Source organism: Adiantum capillus-veneris, chromosome 9 (assembly GCF_014529385.1).
Source record: "Adiantum capillus-veneris isolate H3 chromosome 9, ASM1452938v2, whole genome shotgun sequence".
Taxonomy (NCBI): Eukaryota; Viridiplantae; Streptophyta; class Polypodiopsida; order Polypodiales; family Pteridaceae; genus Adiantum; species Adiantum capillus-veneris.
The window spans coordinates 58,602,594-58,624,608 of NC_140939.1; the positions used below are offsets into that span (position 1 = coordinate 58,602,594).

General features: G+C 39.4%; 1 pseudogene; it reads right to left on the bottom strand.

Moving 5' to 3' along the window:
• Positions 1-302: 302 nt before the first annotated feature.
• LOC147450538 (small ribosomal subunit protein uS13z/uS13y/uS13x pseudogene) lies at positions 303-653 on the bottom strand (annotated as a pseudogene).
• Positions 654-22,015: the final 21,362 nt, after the last annotated feature.

A 22,015-nucleotide genomic window follows, 5' to 3' on the forward strand; every position in this document is an offset into this window, starting at 1 on the left:
GAAAATAGTTAAATTGAAAAAAAGTACGTTATTTGAGAAATTTTCTATTTGAATATAACATAGAGGGGAAATTTGTACGTTTGTGAAATTGATTTTTTCTGCACTCATGCCGACACTCCCGCTCTCACTCACTCTCTCTCTCTTTTTAAGCATGATTCCAGAAGTGTTAATCATTCACTTCAGTGAATACGTAATTCAAGGTAAGAATACTTTAAAATGCTCTCATGGAATTACAATACCTAGCTGATAAAGAGAAGAAGCCCTCCAACTGAACTCTAAAAATATTACTGCACATATCAGTATCAAAACTGTTAGGAATTGCATCCTAAGGACTCTGCAGTGCCTTGACTTAACGCTTCTTGGACACACCAACTGTTCTCCCCCGCCTTCCAGTTGTTTTTGTGTGCTGACCACGTCGCACCCGCAAGCCCCAATAATGACAAAGACCACGGTGGTTCCTGATCTTTTGCAGCCTTCCCAGGTCATCTCTCAACTTCATATCAATTTGATTAGACACCACTTGAGAAAATCGGCCATCCTTGTAATATTTCTTCCTGTTCAAGAACGAGTCAAGAATCTTGAATTGACGAGGATTGGCGGAGATAAACATCAGGTTTTCAAGCTCTTGAGCAGACAGCTCTCTTGTTCATGTCTACAACCACTTTCTTGCAGACGAGGTTAGAAAAACGTTTGCCGATACTCTTAATAGATGTCACAGCAAAAATGATCTTCTGCTGTCCATCCACTTTGGTGTTGAGAACATAAAAAATGTACTGACTCTCTCTCTCTCTCTCTCTCTCTCAACCAAAAACTAAAAAAAATTGTTGGAAACAGTCCACGCCGGCGTAGACTATTTCCAGTGATAGCTGTTTTTTGCTATTAAAAGTTTCAAATTTTTAGCCTCATTCCATCACTACTAACCTTTTAACTCTACCCACATGCTAACTCAAAGATTGTACATACCTTATTTTTCTTCCTGTGTGTGATACCACATTATAGTGGATATGGTGTTCTCATAAATGTCTATATTTCTCTAAAGTGTGTCCTAACCATAAAACTCCACCCTTACTAATTACCTAAGTAGAATCGGCTCCAAAATATTATTACTGACCTTAGTATTTATGTAAATATTTCTTTCCTTTGTTTTAAAGGGCATAAATATTAAGAGTGTGATTTTATAAAAACAAAAAATATATTTTCACACATATTTTTTCCCATCCCCTTTTATGTAACTAGGTGTGAGTATTTTTTTCCCTACCCACCTACTAATTAGGTGTGTGTTGTGATTTTTGTAAATTTTATATTTATTTACATCTCAAGAGAGTGTATTTATTCATTTATATATTTCTATTTTACTTATCCATGAGATTTCAATTTTTTCTTTACGCTAGTTAACTACAGTGTACTTTTTCCTTTCACATTGTGTAAAATTGTAAATATTATTTTTTCACTCCACCTATTGTAAGAAAATATAACAATATATATTTTAGCATACCTCTTTTGTATATCTTATCTTATTTTATTTTATTTTTATATTTTATATACATATTATTTATATTTTATTACTATAATCATGCACCTTAGCTTGTACACTTGTTATCATGCATATCATCATCAAATTCAATAATAATTTTTCATGGACTCAATGGAGCATTATTAAGGGTCCATGTAATGCCCTCGTGCCTCACCAATTGGAATATATGCAAGCTGAACAACCAAGGACCCCACTTGGAAGACTTTGAGAGGGAGAAAAAAACACATGGTTTTGGGCGCATTTTCATACATGATTCCACTCCGAGTTGGACTTTGCACAAAACTACAAAGTTGTAGCTCCTAAGCTAAGGTTTCTCGCAAAAATTATTTTGCATTTTTTCGAGCTATGAGCGACTTTTTATCGGCATTTTGGTGGACCCCAGTTTTGCTGTCTTGGTCCAAAATGCTTCACCCTCACTCTCCTCTTCACCCACACAAACTCTCATTTCCATCTCTATTCTATTCAAACCTGCAAACACTCTCTCCCCCCTCTTAGTACCTTCCATGAAAGCTTTAAACACTCATCTACCCTAACTACCTACCTAGTAATTATCAATGAAGAGATATGATTGATCTCTTCTTCCAAAAAAACTAAAAAAACAGTAAAAAACTAATTGTGTGCATCTTCTTCATCAACTTAATCTCCTGCAAGCACCCTAATTACGCAAGCCGACAAAACCTCACCACGGATCAAACATTGGAGCGGCAAACGACAAGGCCTTCCGAGCAATAACAGGTTTCTTATCCTTTCAAACTCATCTTTGTATATAACCATTCCATAAAATCACTTTTCCTATTATGCTCATGTGAGCATTCCCTTTGTAAATTATCCAATTGGCACGTTTGTGCCTCACTTGTAATTATTATAACTACTAACTTGTATGCAATTTGCCCATCCAATGTCACCTTAAAAAATTGCAGACCCCATGTAGATAGAAACACCTCCATTCAACCCTATAAGTTATTTCTCTTCTCCCTATTCTCACTCAATGTAAATAGAGAAGACAAGGTAGTCCCACCATATAAATAATTCAAAAAACCCTAAACCTAATTAGCCACACAAATAAGCATACTTATGCCTAGAGATAATCCACTTGGAAATGCTTTAAATAGAGCACTTCTACATCACTTTGGGGGGGCTTATCAATTGAGAGAAGAAGAGCTTTAGCTACTTAAGTCTGTGAGGAAGCCCTTGTGTCAAGTCCTTATGTTGAGATAATCGCCAGAGCTAGGCTCTCCATTTGTATGGTCTACTTATCTATCTATAACAATTGGATTTGGGCACACATATTCTCATTATCTCCTAAATCTCGTGACAATTCACAAATTGGTGCTCATTTTGGAGTCTTCTAAAGCTTGCCACAACAATTGGAAACGTCTACTTGTGGTAACACTTGTGTATTTTCTTTTGAGAGTTTTGTTGATGATGGTGTTGAGCATTGGTGGTACTTTGTTGGTCTAGGTTGAGGTTGGATTGGAGATCCCTCACTAGAGTAACAAAATCATCAATTGGCTTGTGATTGTGTATCTGCGTGCGTCTATTTATGCTCAAGTGTTAGTGCCTTTGTGAGTTTGTTTCATGCATTGTCGCACGTAAGCCTCCTCATTCGGTATGTTAGGATGTATGATGGGGATGATTGTACAAAGATGTGTGTAAGCTCAAGTGTGATGTTCATGTTCTGATATGTCCTAACTCATTCTAGTTAGGTGGTGCCCTTTGTCTTGGTTTTGTGTGGGTTTGGTTTGGTCTTTTGGCCATCCATATATATTTTTTGAGCGACACGGGAGCCTAGGTGGTGCTTAGGGGTCACTTCCTTGCGGCTTGCCCCGGACCGCCTCAATTTTGGCACCCCCACTAAGGAACTCTCTCATCTCTATAGGTATATTTTTAAGGCTTCAGTGTAGTTTGTACAAATCAACTCTTTACACTTGCAATTACAAAGAATCCATCCAAGCATAACATAGTTATTTGTAGGAATGAATAATGGACCCATTGTGCATCCATTTGACTTCACGAAAAATATTAGGATAAATGTTTGCATAAGTCGAGAAATTCATTTTCAACAACGTATAGCTTTCTTGTTTGGAGCGGAGGCGTTAGGAGAAATTCTATAATCTCCACTACCTATAATCTTACCACTCATTGATTATAATATATCTTTTGATGTGCATGTTTTCATATTACTCTAATTGAGAAAAATTTCATGAACATTTAGGTTATTTGCATCTCATTTGTAGGCATGAATCCTCACATCTATGGAAAGATTAGGTTCAGAACTAGCCCAAAACATAGTTGAAAGCTTTCCTAGATAGGGATTACATCACTATTCAAGGAGAAGTTTTGCACCTTGATTGTTTTAGTTTGGACATAGAAATAACATTTGAGGACTTTTCTTTTATCCAAGCAGCTTGTGTGCTAGGAGTAGTCAATCAAGTAGTCCTCTCCACTTGGAGGATCCTTTTGGAGTCCGGATTTGACGACTCTTATCTAGAGATAAGAGTATCCCGACTTGACTTTGAAAGCTTCAGAGTGTTCCTTGGTGTGATAAATAGGCTACCTTTTGATTTTGAATCTCGAGGGAGGAACGTGCTTCACGCTTGTCTTTATGAGGAGGAGCGGATTTCTATCAGATACGAAGGACCTGTGGTCTTTGAATGTGAGGATCGTGCATCACCCACACTCCTTGGTCACTTCACTTTGGTTCTTTTGTGGTAGAAGTCAAGGGTTACTTTTTAAGAGTTTTCGTGCACTCTAATCATGGCTCTGAACAGAAAAATGTCAGGATATTCTCTTTTCTTTGGGGAACTTGGAGAGGATCTTGATCTGTTTCTTGCAGATTTTCGAATGGCCTTACACATCAATCGTATCTTCACAGATGATGAAAGGTTAGGGATGTTTCAAGTTGTCCTTCGGCGTGATGTTGATACATGGTTTCAAGGACTTAGTGAAGAGGTAAGGGTTGCATTTCCTAGGGTAATTGAGGCATTTCAAGCTCGATATGGCCAACCTCTTAACACCCTACAACTTGTGAGAATTCCCTTTGTAAATTATCCATTTGGCACGTTTGTGCCTCACTTGTAATTATTATAACTACTACTAACTCACTAACTTCTAACTTGTATGCAATTTTCCCATTCAAATTCACCTTAAAAAAATGGAGACCCCGTGTGGATAGAAACACCTCCATTCAACCCTATAAGTTATTTCTCTTCTCCCTATTTATCACTCAATTGAACACCCTACAACTTGACTCTACCCTCCAAGCCAGATGCAACTGACTCTACACTGCAGCTCGGTGAGAAATATTGGTAGATTGTCTATTTATGGTCAAAACAATCTACCACATGGAGCCTAAAACACACTTTTGTTTTCCATTGTACGCTTTCCATTTTCAATGCCATAGCATGTGACCCGCGAGTTGTTGCAGCCTAATAAATGACACATGTTCTTCAAATGCTATCTTCCCTCCATTTACAAAATAATCATTCCTTTATTTCTCTCCTCATCATACGATGTATACCCTCTGATGTGGAAGCTGCCCTACTTAATGTCCCATAAGCGCATCCTTATCAATAAATCTCAAATGGCAAATCGTCGGTTGTTCTAAGGTTGTTCGTGCTCACATATGTCCTACATCTTCTAAGGTTGTTGGTGCTCACATAGGTCCTACATCTTCTCAAAACAAAGCACGCTCTCTTTGATGGAAAAGTTTTGGCCCCATTTACTTCAAGCTCTGCACAAATGTCCCTTTAAGTATGAATCAACAAAGGATGGGCACATTTGTGGCTTCTTCACCTTGCCATAGTAATGAGGTAGGATGGAGTATGGAGTGCTCATGTGTAAAAAAAACTACTGGAAACAGTCCACGCCGGCACAGACTGTTTCCAATAGTTTTTTTGTAGTGTTTGGATGGGAGAGAGAGAGAGAGAGAGAGAGAGAGAGAGAGAGAGAGAGAGAGAGAGAGAGAGAGAGAGAGATTTGAGCTTACAGATATCATACAAAGAGAGATCTCCAGAGTGGTGAGCAAGCAAGAGAGAGAGTAAGAGAGCCATTTCTTGGCTCAATATTAATATCGTGAAAATTGTATCGCAGCTTATTATTGTGAAAATGCGCTTACTTAATATCGTAAAAATGTTTTGCAGCGTAATATCGTGCCGTAATTGCCGTTTTCCAAAAATGCGGGAAGGCAAGGGGAAAATGAGAGCATCTCTAGCACAAATGTAAAGAATTTCATTGGCTCATTGGGATACGCGAGAGAGAGAGAGAGAGAGAGAGAGAGAGAGAGAGAGAGAGAGAGAGAGAGAGAGAGAGAGAGAGAGAGAGAGTAGGCATGGAGGAGCGCCAGGGGTATCCAAAAGACATTAAAAAAAAACCTCTTGAAACAGTTGGCATCCAAAAGACATCAAAAAACAAAAGAAAAACTCTTGAAACAGATTGCTCCGACGTGGACTGTTTCAAGAGGTTTTATTTTTATTTTTTAGAGAGAGAGAGAGAGAGGCTTTCAATGACAACTAATTGTAACTTGTGCTTGTAAGGTAAGTGGGTTGTTTACTGCCTACCCAGAGCATGTAGTCTATTAAGCCAAGTGGAAATGTGAATAAAAACGGAGTGGTGGCAAAGACGAGCAGGCGTCACTGTTCTCTGTGGCATTGCATGGAGAGAGAGAGAGAGAGAGAGAGAGAGAGAGAGAGAGAGAGAGAGAGAGAGAGAGAGAGAGAGATAAAGAGAGAGAGAGAGAGAGAGAGAGAGAGAGAGAGAGAGATAAAGAGAGAGAGAGAGAGAGAATCAACATGGTGACGACCTCCAAAACTAAAAAAGAAACCTTGAATGGCAATAAGAAAAATTCTCAAAGACAACTATACACAGCTCTTGCTAATCATATGAATGGCAACAACCAATGTGCACTACACGGAAATTCAATAGCGTTGAACTTCCTTGTTGGCTTTGTTGGAGCTATATATGGCTCACTCTACTCAACTTGGTCTCACCTATATATTTGTATCTTGTCCTCAATATGAATCACTCTTTGGGAGCGTATATGGTGTGTCTCTTGTCTCGTCTCTCTCTCTTTCTCTCTACATCTCAACATGGTATCAAACCAGTAACGATCATGCGCCGATTCAATTCATGGTGACAAAACAGTATGTGTATGCGATTTGCATGTAAGATTCAAAAATTGCTACAAATTTTATTTTTGAGCATTGATTCTTGTTAACTGTGGTTGTTTTGTGTTAAGAAGAATATGATTAGTGTTTTGTGTGACGTTTATTGCTAATCAATCTAATCGTTGATTACGTTTTCTTGTTGATGACACCCTGAACTTCATCTCAATTTTTCTTGCTGTTCTGCTCAATATTTGGAGAAACGGGAAAAGCGCAATGGAGCGTAGCGCAATGGGCACTTTTCATCCAAAACTTGTTCTTCTCCTCGAGCTCTTCGATTTGAGTTCTAGGTTTGCGTCAATCGGAGTTCGCAGCAAAAAGTTATGTTGTTTTTACTGCAATTGAGCTTCACGCAGTTTTCTTCGTCCTACTTCTTCGTGAAGTGTCCGTGATCATTTTTCTTATTTTGGCGTTAACTTTTTTGAGAAGATTTATCTTTTTGCTATTCATATTGTGGCCATCAATCTTGCGTCTCACGCCACTCTATTTTGAGGACTCTTTTATTATTAACGTCTCCTTTACCCTGCCCTTTTTGGGTGATGTCTCTCACATCTTTGGAAGTTCCTTGAGCATCCTTCTTACGTTTATCGTTGACAGAACGCAGTCCTCATATCTCTCTCATTCTCAATTGCGGCCTTCACCATATATGGTGTGCAAATTCTACGATCTTATCTTATACGTCTTCTCGCAACAAGATATGGCTATGAATATTCTCGTCAACGGCTTTCCTTCTTGCCAGCGTTCTGTTCCTCCTTTCCAAGGTCAAGGTTTTCCAGGCTGGAAAGCAAAGATGTTGTTAATTCTTGAAGGCGATGAACTCTCCGATGTTGTTCTTGGAAATCGTGTTTGTCCGCCTCAGCCTGTTGATACGGATAATGATAACGTGCTTATCACTGAAGGACCTATATTTGAAGATTGGAATGTTGCCTATACGGATTGGCAATGACGTGATAAAGCTGCTCGTCGGTATATTCTTTCTGCTCTTATTGATTCCCTTTTGCTTGATATGTACGAACTGCCTACTTACCACGACGTATGGAAGTACCTTATTGCAAACTTTCAGAAGAAATCTGTCACAGAAATACTTTATTTGAGAGGGTTGCTTAACAAGTTACAATATGAAGTTGGTACTGCCATGACGGGACATATTGAATCTTTCAAATCTATTATTAATCAACTTGCTGCTGCCGGTGATCCTGTTCCACAAAAGCAACTGATTACACTTCTCCTTGATACGGTGAAGGACTCTTCTTATGATAACATTGTTACTATTCTCTCTAATAAAGATGGTTTTGATTTCGACCAAGCTTGCATGTCTTTAATTGAATACTCTCAACGTCAAGAACGTCGTAATTCTAGTCATGATACAGCTATGATTTCACACGAGGAGACTGAGTCACAACAGATGGAACGGGCTTTTTATGCTCGAAGGCGTCCATTTCAACGAGGAAACCGCAGAGGTGGCCGTCGCGGTAATATTTTCTCTCGTCTCAAATTTCCTAATAAGCAATGTTCTTACTGCAACAGAAATGGCCATACTGAAGATGATTGTTGGGCACGTCAATATGATGAAGAACACAATATTACCACAAAACAACCACGTTTATCTAGAGACTCTTCTTCTTCTTCTTGTGAATATTATGGACAATCTGATCATCCCACTCATATGTGCTATAAGCGTCTATTCGACACAGATCGGAATAGAGCATATGCTACTGAACATCGAAACAACATTGTACCAGAAACAAGCTGCGTCCTATGTTCAGTTGCTCTAGACAGAATACTTCATGTACGCGATGGATCACTTTTTATTGTCGATTCTGGTGCTACAGGAAATATGACATATCAGTCTAAGTGGATCCATAACTATCATCCACTGCCAGTTCAACGTGTTGTTTATCTTGCTGATGATACTACTTGTCAAGTAAAGGGTATTGGAGACTTATATCTTGGTACCTTATCTTCTTCCACTCGAATTTTGCGAGGAGTATTACATGTACCAGATCTTCAACGTAATCTTCTTTCAGTTGCTAGACTTGTTGATCTTGGTCTGTTTGTTGGATTTGATCATACCAAATGCCGAATTGAGAAAGATGGACAGACTATAGCCATTGCTCCTTGAAATGGTAATTTGTTTGAACTCTCTCTCAACGATGCTGTAGCAAATGTTGTCACTGCTCCAGGTGATCATGATTGCAAAGTATGGCATCACCGTTTTGTTCATGCTGAGTTCTCAAAACTCCTTGATCTTCAACGTCGTGATCTTGTTCATGGCATGGATCTTAAAGCCCATCCTCATATGGGAATTTGTGAATTTTGTGCTCTTGGGAAACACAATCGCAAACCCTTTCCTCTTTCAAATACAACTCATTATCATGACATATTGGATCTTGTTCATACTGATATATGTGGACCTCTACCTTCTTCGAGATCACAATATCGCTACTTCATTACTTTCATTGATGATTTCTCAAGGTATACGACCGTATTTCTACTTAGAAAAAAATCTGAAGCCTTATCTGTTTTCAAACAATTCCACAAGGCTGCGGAACTTCAAATTGGTCGTCGCCTTAAGAAGCTTCGTAGTGACAATGGAGGCGAATATGTTTCTCGAGAGTTTGTGAGTTACTCTGCTAATAGTGGAATTCATCATGAACACACTATTCCATATTCGCCTCAACAGAACGGTGTTGCTGAACGAAAGAATCACACTATTCTCAATGATGTAAGATGTATGCTGATTCATTCTGGCTTATCTCGTGTTTTTTGGGCTGAAGCTACTTTGACAACAGTATTTATTCAGAATCATCTTCCTACTACTGTACCCTTTGGTAAGATACCCATCACAGCATGGACAAGTGACATTCCTTCTGTATCTCATTTTCGAACCTTTGGATGTATTGCTTATATTCATGTTCCCAAAGAAACACGAACAAAGCTTGATGCTCCTAGTCTTAAAGTTATTTTTATTGGATATTCTGACACTTCCAAAGGCTACAAATTCTATGACCCTTCCTCCAAGAAAGTAATTGTGAATCGTGATGCTACTTTTAACGAACAGCTTATGGGACGCTCATGGTCCATGGATGATTCTGATGATACTAAATCATTGCTTCAAGCTTTTCCATTTCTTTCAGAAGATGAAACTCTTACTATAGAGCAACTTTCCTCTTCACAAACATCCATTCCGAATGTCGCCAATGATGATATTGATATTTTTGTTGATCTTCCTATTGACTTTGAACATGGCTCATGTCATGTTTATGATGACGATATTGCTGATAATGCTTTTTCTACTTCCGAAGATCCCATTACTTATGATGAAGCTATCTCTTCACCACAAAAGGATCAATGGCAAGAGGCTATGGAAGCAGAGTACGATTCTCTTATCTCTAAAGGTAAATGGATACTAACTGAATTACCTCCTGGTCGTACAGCTATTAAATGTAAGTGGGTGTATAAGACAAAAGTAAAAGAAGATGGATCTTTTGACAAGTTCAAGGCGCGTTTAGTTGCAAAAGGTTATTCCCAAGTAGGTGGTGTTGATTATCAAGAGACTTTTTCACCAGTTGTTCGCTTTACAAGTGTTCGAGTTTTATTGGCATTTGCTGTTCAATTTGATTTAGAAGCTCATCAAATGGATGTGCGAACTGCTTTTCTTAATGGTGACTTGGAAGAGGAAATTTATGTGGAACAACAAGAAGGGTTTGTTATTCCAGGGAAAGAAGACCTTGTTGCTCAACTCCATAAGGCACTATATGGTCTCAAACAAGCTTCACGAGCCTGGTATACAAAATTTGATCTTTTTCTCACCTCTAAAGGATTCATCTCTTCCTCGTCAGACCCCAACTTATACATAAAACGCCAAGGTAGCAGTTTTGTGATTCTTGCTCTTTATGTGGATGATACCATCCTTGTTTCCAATGATTTGGGATTTCTTCAGCAAGTGAAAAAGTTATTGTCTTCTGCATTTGATATGGTGGATCTTGGAGAGATTCACTCGTGTCTTGGCATTCAAATCCAACGAAACCGTACAAAAGGTATTTTATTCCTTCGACAGTCAAAGTTTATTGCAGATACTATTCAAAAATTTGGTATGGAATCTGCACATTCAGCCAACACACCTTGTCTTGCAAGCTCTACGAAGAACACTTCTGACAATGGCGGTCAACTTGTCACAAATCAACCTTATGCTAACTTGATTGGATGTCTTCAGTTTGTTGGCATGAACACTCGTCCTGATATTCTATTTGCTGCTAATTATCTTGGACAACATCTTGCATGTCCTTCTCTTAAGGATTGGTATGCTGCAAAGCGTGTGTTGAAATACTTGAAAGGCACTACAGATTTTGGTTTAGTCTATCGACGACAACTCACATCGGATTCTATGCAATCTCTTTCTCTTTTGGGTTACACAGATGCAGACTGGGCAAGCTCACATTTATCTATGCGATCTACTAGTGGAAATTGCTTCTTTATAAATGGTTGTCTTGTTTCTTGGACTAGCAAGAAACAACGTTGTGTTGCAGTTTCTACGACTGAGTCAGAATATGTTGCGGCATCACTTGCAGCTCGTGAGTTGATTTGGCTTCGACAAATGCTGGTTGATATTGGTCACTCTCCTCTTTCTAGCACACCCTTGCGGTGTGACAACCAAAGTGCTATTAGTCTTGCAAAAGACTATGTTCAACATAATAAGTCAAAGCACATTGCTGTCCATTATCATTATGTCATGTATGAAGTATGCAAAGGAACCATTATGGTTGAACACTGTCCAAGTGACCAGATGATTGCAGACATTTTGACCAAAGGCCTCAACGAGTCACGTTTCATCCTCTTGCGCTCGGAGCTTGGAGTTGCTTCGACCTCGCTCTTTCTAGATTAGCTTCTTTGCTATTGTAATAGCTTTGTACATATGACATTGTAATCTTTTAGGTACCATGCACTATGCACACTCCACATTTGCACATTGTGATCTCTAAGTCACTTGAATATTTGTACATGGATGCACAATTCACTTTCACATCATCATCGCTGGTTCATATTTTCACATTGTATAGGGGCTTGGGTTTTTCCCTTGAACTCCCCAAGGGTTTTTTCATCCAAAGCTAGATACCTTTGTTTGAGTGGGGGTGTTGGAGCTATATATGGCTCACTCTACTGAAATTGGTCTCACCTATATATTTGTATCTTGTCCTCAATATGAATCAATCTTTGGGAGCGTATATGGTGTGTCTCTTGTCTCGTCTCTCTCTCTTTCTCTCTACATCTCAACAGTCTTGTAGCACCACTCCAACACAATTGGAGGCCACAATAAGTGTCAAAGCTTCTGAGACGACATGAGGAAGGGAATCTCTTCTACAAGGATGTCCAAAGGCATACTACAATAGCGAAAGGCTTCAAATGACACCCCAAGATTGACTGCAATACCATAAGGCTTCAAAAGAATTGAGCTCCTTGCTTATCCTACCAAAGGAATTAAAAGAGCTGATATAGGTATACATCCTAGGGAAAGCTTATTTGAGGGTGGGTGCTTCAGATGTGAATCTCTAGTCGTCGTGACCAAATTGCCATCCATGATTATTGCCTTACACCTTTTGCTTTCCTTTGTAAGACCTAGAACCTTGTGAAAAGGACTAGGTTGCTTGCCTCTCACCCTTCATTTTCCTCTAGTAATAGTTGTCTGACATTTTCTTTCTTTGAACGACACAATCACCTCATAAGCTATTAAGTGCCCTAAAAATCTTCACAAATATGTCTCTCTACAAAGGATATCATAAGGTGGTGAGTCCTATTAGTCTTTAGTTCCACACTTGTTGTTTGTAGCAGCTAGGCAAGCAATTAATGCCCTTGCAAGGCAATATGTGCGCCTATATACAAAAGCTATGGAGGTGGTGGATACATGCAAGAGATAGGGTGGATGCAACTAGTGCTGTTTGGGACACATTGCAAAAGAGACCACTGCTAGCGAAAAACAAAGGTAGGGTGTAGGGCATGACATTGTCAGTGCTAGTACGAATCCTCATGAGGAAAGAGTTGAGAGGCTATGGGTGGTGCAATTTCCATTATTACTAGTATTGACGCTCGTGGATGGTAGCAGTAGTATTTGGATATTCCAATTTTCATATAAGTTGCGAGTTGGGTAGAGAGAGAAACGGAGGGGGAGGGGGGAGGTGTTTAGGGATATCTAAGCTATTGTATGTCTTTTACTATGCAAATGCCTTTTATAAAAAAAAAAAAATCAATCATGTTTGGCTCTGCTCGGTTTTATCATTGCTCGAAAAGTTTTGCTCAGAGTCTGGAATTCCCCGTTTATTCTACAGGAGGCAGAGAATGTAAAAGGGATGTGGGTCCTTATGAACAACCACCTATGTATGTGCAAATTTTTTACAACACTTGAGGTTGTCGTATAATTGGGATTACAGCCTTTGGAGGGTCATGAGGTTTTGTGAAGCCAAGCATTGGGGTCCGGGTTACCTAGTGTGAGGTGAATTAGGTACTAGAGCAATCCATCGACATCCCTTGAGCATCAAACATGGAGGATGAGTTCCCACAGCTTCATGGATTTTTGAATGAGAATGCACAGACTTCTATAAAAAAATTGGAGGTCAACTACTTACTCCAAAATATACTAGACCAAACTATATTGTTAAGGTTTGCAATACAATTTACGGGATGAGGCAAAAGTTTGGTTACACAATCATAAAGAGTGGGTGCAGACACAAACCCTAGGGGTGGTTTTGGACTACAATTGTGTGAAGCTAGCTTTCTTGGCACAATACACATCCATTGAGGTACCTGATGAAGTTTGGCATGAAATTTTGGGGTACACTCAAAAGGCTAATCAAAATGTTGATGATTTTGTCCTGTAGTTAACCTATTTATGGGATAAATGGGCCCGGGCTTTGGGATATGAGATCCCTCCATCCATATCAAAGGACCGTTTTGTGGAAAACTTAAACAAAAGTCTGAAGTTCAACACCAGGGAGAAAGAATGAAATTCTTAAAGAGTCAATGAGTATGGGAAAGCGGTCCCTGTAAAAAGTAATGGTGGCCAAAAGGAGAAAAATTAGCTAGAGGTAGAAGCCCAATCCGTTGAAAGGGTTGTTAATGGTGAAGAGTTACAACAAAACATGCAAGACATGATGACCATGATGTAGGAATTATGACTTAGTGTTCTTGGAGGTGGAGGTGGAGGTAGTCGTGGTTGTGGACGTGGTGCAGGAATCGCCGAGGCATGTGAAACTCAACTTAATGCCAATGCAGGTCATGGACAAGGCGTCTTTGAGCTGCAAAGGAGGTTCATTCCTACCTGTTATAATTGTGGTGAACTTGGTCACATCAACAGTTATTGTTCAAAGACAACAAGGGTGGGAGGTGATATGTTCCCCCCAGCAGAATCCTAATAGGGCTAATGATTATGCATTGGATATACGGAGAGATCAAGTTACTGAACAAGAAAATTAGGCCTCAACCTCCGGTGGTCAAGAGGGTATTGTGCGGGTTGAAAAGAAAGAAGCAAATGTGGTGCCCATAGGCAAAGGAGAGAGGGAAGGCTATGCCATGCGTGGTCCTAGAAAAAAGAAAGGGAAAGAGAAAGAGGGTGAAGATGCGAAAGCCAAGAGTAAGAGAAGACCTCGTAGATGGTTTGAAGTGGTAGATTTACCTTTGGGAGAAGGCCAAACAACTTACAATTTAAAGGAAGATCTGATTGGGAGGAAAGTAGATTGTACTTTTGGACAATTGATGAATATGGTACCCAAACTCAAGAGGCAGTGGAAGTCACTAGTGAATCCATAGAAAGATCCAAAGCATGGAGAAGTTAGAGTGTTGGCCGTGGGAGAGTTACCCGACATTTGTACTTTGGTAAGCGCTTGGCACAAAAGTCTGGGCATGGGAGAGGCCTACATTGATAAAGGTGCTCAAGTTTGTGTAATCACACAGTCATGTGTGGAGAAACTAGGTCTCATTACATGCAAAAGCTCTGGGTTTTGGATTCAACTAGCAAACCATGCCAAAATTAGGTGTTTGTTGAATGATTAAGAATTTGGAAGTTGAAGTCTTTAACGTGAACGTTATAGTAAACTTTCATGTTCTTGCAGTTGGCCTAGGAGATTTTCCTTTCATTTTGGATGACCTTGGCTTAGAGCTATTGGTGCTATGAAATATTGGGGCAAGGGAACTATCTATGTGTATGATAGGAAGGGGGAAAAGAGGGTGTTTGATATGACTACCAAACAACCTATGGCACTAGAAACTGTGAGTGAGAATGATGACTCTGAAGTAACTACTGAAGATAGTTTTGAAGATTCAGAAAGTAGCTTTTCTTCCATTTCCAATGATGAGGGTGAAGTGTCATTCTTGTTGTTGGATGAGCAGAAGAGGGAAGTGGGTGAAATGTTGCAAGTTTTAGGGAATATAAATGCTTCAAGCCGTTTAGAGCAACTTGAAGAGTTTATGCAACCTAAACAAGAATTTCCAGTTAAGAGAGAGTTGATTCAAAATATGTTGGTATTGGTTTGACATAAGGAGAAAGAAGGGAGTACTTAGCAATGTTGGACATGTTTCCAAATCTTTTCATCACTTCATACTAGGAAATAAGGGGTTTTGTTGGGGATCCTGTGAAGATCGAGCTAGTTGAAGGGGCAAAGCCAATAAGACATAAATTAAGAAGGATGGGTAAGGAAAAAATGTATAAGCTTTTGGATGCAAGGTTCATTGTGCCAGTGGATAATATTGAATGGGTGAGCCCTGTAGTAGTCACTTCAAACAAAGATGGGCGTTGGAGTGTTTGTGTTGATTACAAGCCATTAAATGCAGTGATCAAGAAAGATCCTTACCCTTTGCCTCTCATTGATCAACTTCTAAATGTAGTGGCTGATTTTTAAAGATACAATGTCTTTGATGGCTATTCATGACATTTTTAGCTTATCCTTACTCCTGAAGATGGACAAAAGACTACCTTTATCATGCCATGGGGTTGTTTTTGCTTTTGCTGCCTTCTTTTTGGGTTGACAAATGGGCCTGGAGCTTTTGAAAGAAAAGTGGATTGGGTCCTTACCCCGTTTCTTGGGAAGTTTATCAAAGGACTTGTAGATTATTTTTGTGTATAGTTCAAGGAAAGAGCATGTTTAGAAGCTTGAAATGACTTTTGCAAGGTATGATGAATGCGGGGGTCAATTGAACCCTTAAAAATGTCATTTGGTGCATCCAAGGGTGAAGCTTCTTGGGCATGCGATTTCAAAAAATGAGATTGAAGTAGATCCAGAGAAAGTGGAGGCTTTGTTGTTACTGTCATCTCCAAAAGATACCAGATAGTTGGCCACTTTCTTACCAAAGGCTAAATATATACCTCATTTCATACCTTTGGCATCACAACTATTGTATCCATTACAGCAAGCAATTAAGAATGATCCCTTGGAGTGGTCATCATGAGCTTTTGTTCCGGAGGCAGGGCATACCTAGCTAGGTACAATTGGAAGCAGGGGACCGTTAGCCTGGTGGTAGCTTTTGACCAAATGGTGCATTTATGTGCTCCAATTTTCATGAGACTTGATATGTGAGTTATAACGAACATGATAAAGAAGCTCATGTGGAAAAATTATCCTCTGCATGTGTAAAAAGGCCCATCATGTGTAAAAAGGCCCATTAGACATCATACACAGATGATGTCTGGGATGTGCAATTATGGTTTGGATGCGTGGGGAAGATCTGTGCTAGTGCCCTAAGCTCTTTCAGCTATGGTTCAACTTTAAAACTCATTAGTTTATTTTAGAAACTCCCTTTTTGGTACTTTGGACTCTGAAGTGAATTTTTTCTCTTAGAGATGACTTTTCGTGATGATTTCACATGAGATTGATCATCTAAGCTTGTAGATGTTGCGAGGAACCTTTCCATGCCGTCAATCTAGCCTTTTTTTGTGTGGTGTATGGATATCAATATTGTGCTAATCCAGGCCATGTAGTGTAGCCCTATATGCATACTGTCAATGCATGAAAAAAGTTAATGTTGTGCGAGAGGAGGGTATAAGCATTATTGTAATTCAATGCTAAGGTTTCCTGGTATGGCATTACTTATATTGAGACAATGAAATAATAAGCATTCTAATTGTGCCACTCTTTGTTCAATTGACATTGGCTACTCTTGTAATGCTGGTATGTCTTGTGTCATGTGGTTTCATACTTGTTTGTTTCCAAGGTCCAAATATGTCGCGTACTTGGTCTTTTGCTTAAGAATCCAAATCTGAGGTTGACTCTTTTGAGCTTTCCATAAGCTCTTGGATACCCAAGTCTTCTTCTCATTTTGTTTTGGTTGTCTAAGATTTGGGTTTGGTTGGTTGATTTTGGTTGGATCTTAGGTGTTTGTATTGAAGGGAGTTACCTACCATATCTCTTTAGAATCGAGATCTGTTCTCAATTGGCTTGGAATGCAATCAAATTCTTTGGCACTCATATTTTTGTGGCATACTGTGGGTTTGATTTTTTGGGTGTATCTTATGTAAATTTAGAGGTGGTTGTGATCATGGTCTTCCTAAACTTTACGACTTCATCATTATTGATCTAGACTTGCTTATGTGTTGTTTTTGGCTCCGGAAACTGTCTTTGCTTTGTGGGTTTCCCCAACATATTCACTGGAATTTTCTCTTTTTGAATTCCTCTCCGGTATCCATTGTTGAATTGCTATTGAACCAGTCTAGGGCAAGCAACAAGAAGAGTGGCCTTTAAGAACCCTTCTAGACTCCCGTGCTTCTCAATTGGGTTGGGGTTGGAAAAAACAACAAACACACACACACACACAAACCCACAACTTAACCCTACACAAATTTGGGACACCACCTAGTCTTGGATGCAAAATAGGATGCGTAGAGAGAGAGAGAGAGAGAGAGAGAGAGAGAGAGAGAAGAAGAAGAAGAAGAAGAAGAGAGTTTTAACGTTGTAGGAAGCTATTCACAGAGAGAGAGAGAGAGAGAGAGAGAGAGAGAGAGAGAGAGAGAGAGAGAGAGAGAGAGAGTGCTCGGCTTCTTTAAAACGTATCGACAATGATCAAGCAAACACAAATATACGCATAAGAAAGGGAGAGAAGGGTGAAGGTTGCTTGTTATACCTGCTTACAAGTCAATCATGACCAATCAAAGTGAGATTAGCATTTATTTAAGATAGCTTGCATAAAGTACACCACAAAAGATCACAAGACAAGCCACCCTATTGTCCAAGGAAATGAATAAACATGTACACCTTTTTCAGTATCCGTGGTGATTTAGTATCATCACTCTCTCTAGCTTCATAACCATCATGAAGAGCCTTGGAACAATCTAGACCTATATCAACAAAGATATCTTTACTTGGGATTCGAGCTCGATCATGAAAATAAACTTTAGCCTATAAATCTTCATCCATAACACCCACACGAAACCTGCTCTTCAAAGCCTCATCACCTGTAGGAGCTATCTCCTCATGCAGCCCATGTATAAGCATAGATGTAGAATCCCTATCAATAATATGTTCACAATCAACATGATTTAGGTAGTCTTCATACTCATCAATATCATCCTTAGCTTCCTCATCTGCATCCATGTTACTTAGCAATCCATCATAGCATTGTAAAGGATCACATAGTACCCCCTGTGAAGAGGTACACACGTCACAAAGCTCTTCTATACTGTTATAATCATCTCCTCCAGATCTGGCAAAAAAACCATCAATTATGACATCTTCTTCTGTGAGAATAGAATATGCAAACATGTTGTTAATAACAACCATAATTCCATTGGCATTCTTAGGCTCATCTTGTGTTGGGTTCACAATATCGGTCACTTCGTTAGCTACTATGTATTTAATAGCTTTATTGATGCAATCATCTACAGGAAACATATTTTCTTGCTCAGCTATAGTACTGATAGTCTCATTAGTATCTGGTAGAGACTCAGATGCTTGATGAACTCCTTCACAATAACCCATGTCAAGGTTAGCAACTTGTGAATCACTTGTTGTACAGTCTAGCTCTTCACTATAGAACCATCATCGGAGGTAGCTTCCATGTGAGAAATCTTTGAAAAAAAATCATATATTTCTGTTTTAGCATTAAATTCATTTTTGCTTTTGCTAGGCTTGTCAAAATATGGTCCTTCAAAGCTGAATCTGCTACATCCAAAGCCGTAGTTGCCTTAGATTTACTCCTTCCAAAAATATGTTCCCAAAATTCATCATAGTTAAGGAACTGCATCTGATCCCCTTCTCCTTTACAAAGGACAATCTGGCTTCATTCGATATTCTCCTTTATTTCCAGATCTAGAATCCTTGAGCTTTAACGAGTAAATTATTATGCAAAATAGTCCCATCAGTGGGATATACTTCTGCCAATTCTTGAACCTGTTTTTGAAAATTTGAGTTAACAACCTCTTCAAAAGCTGCAATCATCCAACTTTTTGGAACATTTTGGCTCTTCATCTCGGCTTCATAACATGCAATAAAACCTTCAAGATCATATCCTTGAAAAACAATGATTTTGCTCCCATACAACATCAAGTACCATCTCTACTGCATCTTCAATATGCTTTTGTATCTGCATGGATTTCGCTTCTTGCAGACATCCCTGAGCTAATTCAAACATTTTTGGCAAGTCTACAACTACTAGATTTTTATCAACTCCATGGGAATTGTAATCTTCAAAAAATTGCATCAACTATTCTCCCATCTCCATCTTTACCTCCCACCACAACTCGTTGCACGTCGGGTTCACCAAAGATGTCGGGGGATCTTGTTCGAAAGGTGAACCGGCAAGGCGCACGACCTCAGGCTCTGAGAGGTGTGAGGAAGAGAGTTGTAATAGACACAGTTAACGTAGAAACTACTTAAAATTGATAGCTTGAACAAGATTCTAAGGCTTGATTACCGAAAGCAGACAATTAATAGTACCATTGCTTAAATTAGATGTTAATTGTGGATTTTAAGATCCTTCCATCAGTTTAATCTGCCTTAATTGGCCTATCAAGCTTGCCTTGATATTATTCATCTCCTTTGTTCTTCCTCTGCTACTTTAAGATCGAGAGAGCGAGAGAGAGAGAGAGAGAGAGAGAGAGAGAGAGAGAGAGAGAGAGAGAGAGAGAGAGAGAGAGAGAGAGAGAGAGAGAGAGATCCGAGGAAAATGATTAATTACGGCTTAAGAGATAACAGACTGGGTTATGGGTGCTTCAATTAGAGTGGATCTGGATGCTTGGATTAGAGTGGGCTATGGAGGCTTTGATTAGAGTGGCTACGGAAGCTTTCGGATTAGAGTGGCTATGGAAGCTTGGATTGGGATTAGAATGCTCAAAGCTTATGGATTCCCCCCTAATACTGGAGAGTACAAAAACTTAAATATCTCCTTATCGGTGCAGAATTAGCCCCTATGCGTGTGACACGAAATCGCTCAAAACATCGTTTTCCTTGTCCCGTTTTTACAAAGAAACCTGATTACTGAAATTTACAGAGTAATACCTTTTCAGTCTCCCTCACGCAGAGGTGTAAGGTCTCTCACACACTTTCTTTTAACCAGTTACCACTTCATCTACCCAAGTTGCCTTGCATGTCCTAAGAGCCTTTTCACATGTAAAAAACTTTTCTTCAAGCATGGAATCTCTATGCTTAGGCCTTCATAATCACATAAAACATACACTTCTTAGATATCCTTGCTTGTTCTCCAGCCTTGGTCACTAATCAATAAATGTGTAAGCTTCAAATAAACTTTTTGTGCTTCTCTCTTTTTTTTAATCATAGAAGTGGAGCTGCACGACACTGTAATTGACTAGCCATGACTTGCAAGCTAGCTATCTGCAACTCGATGGGTAAAATGGCCTCTTTTCTATATACCAAATGGAAAGGAGTGAAACCTAGTGATTTTTGGAATGTCGTGTGGTAGGCCCAAAGAGCGGCCATGAGATGCTTATCCCAATCACTTGTGTGGTTATTCACCTGCTTTGTGATGATCTTACATAACTTTCTGTTCATCTTTTCTACTAGACCGTTGCACTATGGATAGTATGGAGTGGAGTGTCGGTGTGTGATGCCTAACTTCTTCATCAGTTCTTCCACCAAGTCACTCGTGAAACCTGGCCCTCTATCAGATACTATCTCCAGAGGTGTGTCAAAGTGGCAATAGATGTGCTCAAATATAAACTTTTCCACTTCTTGGGCTGTAATGTGTGTGGTGGGTACTGCTTCCACCCATGGGTCATGTAGTCTACACCAACTAGAATCTATAGTTTATCTGATTGGGCCCTTGGTAAAGGACCAAGTGTATCTATTCCCAATCTGTGGCTCATAGGTTAGCGTTCGATCACTAGATACTTGACAAGCTCTGCATGTTTTACACCAATGATGCACATCCCTGTTCAGCCTAGTACAAGAGAATGTTTCTTGTAGAATCTTCTTACTAATAGTATCTAGAGCAAAGTGGCCACCACAAACACCATCACGTAAGCTTGAGAGCACCTCTATAATTTCACTGGAGATTGGCACTTGTGTGAGAATTTGGTATTTGCCCTTGTAGTACAAGGTGTTGTTTATAAGGTTGTATCTTGTTGCCTTTCGGACAAGCCATTGTTTCTGGCCCTTGATGTACGCTTCAAGACATTCTCATGTATCTAAGAAGCTGATGATTTCAGGCATAGCATCGCTATCCTGAAAGAGGGGCAGCTTCAATTTGATTGCTCCTATGGGGACATCTTGTATTCTTTCCTTGGCTAGAGCATCTTCTTCTTGATTTCATGTCCTAGGGACATGAAATATGTGCACCTCTTAAGCTTTCTTTAAATATCCTTAACTTGGCATAATTGGCCAACAAAATTTTGATTTTTACAAACCCAAGTGCCATTTACCTACTTTATCAAGAGCATGGCATCGCCAAACACATTTAGGCATTGAATCCCTTTTAAAACACATTGTTCTTATCCAATAATTAGGGCCACATAATCCACTTTGTTGTTGGAGTGGGAGTGTAGGAGATTCCCAATAGAGAATACCTTCTCTTTTTGCTCATTGAAATCGACGATGCCGCTGTAGCCTGGTTCACTATACTTTTGTAAGCTCCATCAAAGAAAAGAGAGTGAGATCCTTCTAGCTTAGGAACTTCCACCATTGGTGTCACCTCTTTGCCTTCTGTGTTGACCTTTAGCTTCTTCTCATAGTGACTATGAGTAAGAATATCTGCGACTAGCTCTAGTAGAGTTCTCCACTTTCATAGTTTAATCAAAATCTTGTAATCTAATGAGCCACTTAGAGATTCTAGATGAAAGATCCATGTGCTATATTACATACGGAAAGACTTCTTCCATTGTTAGATT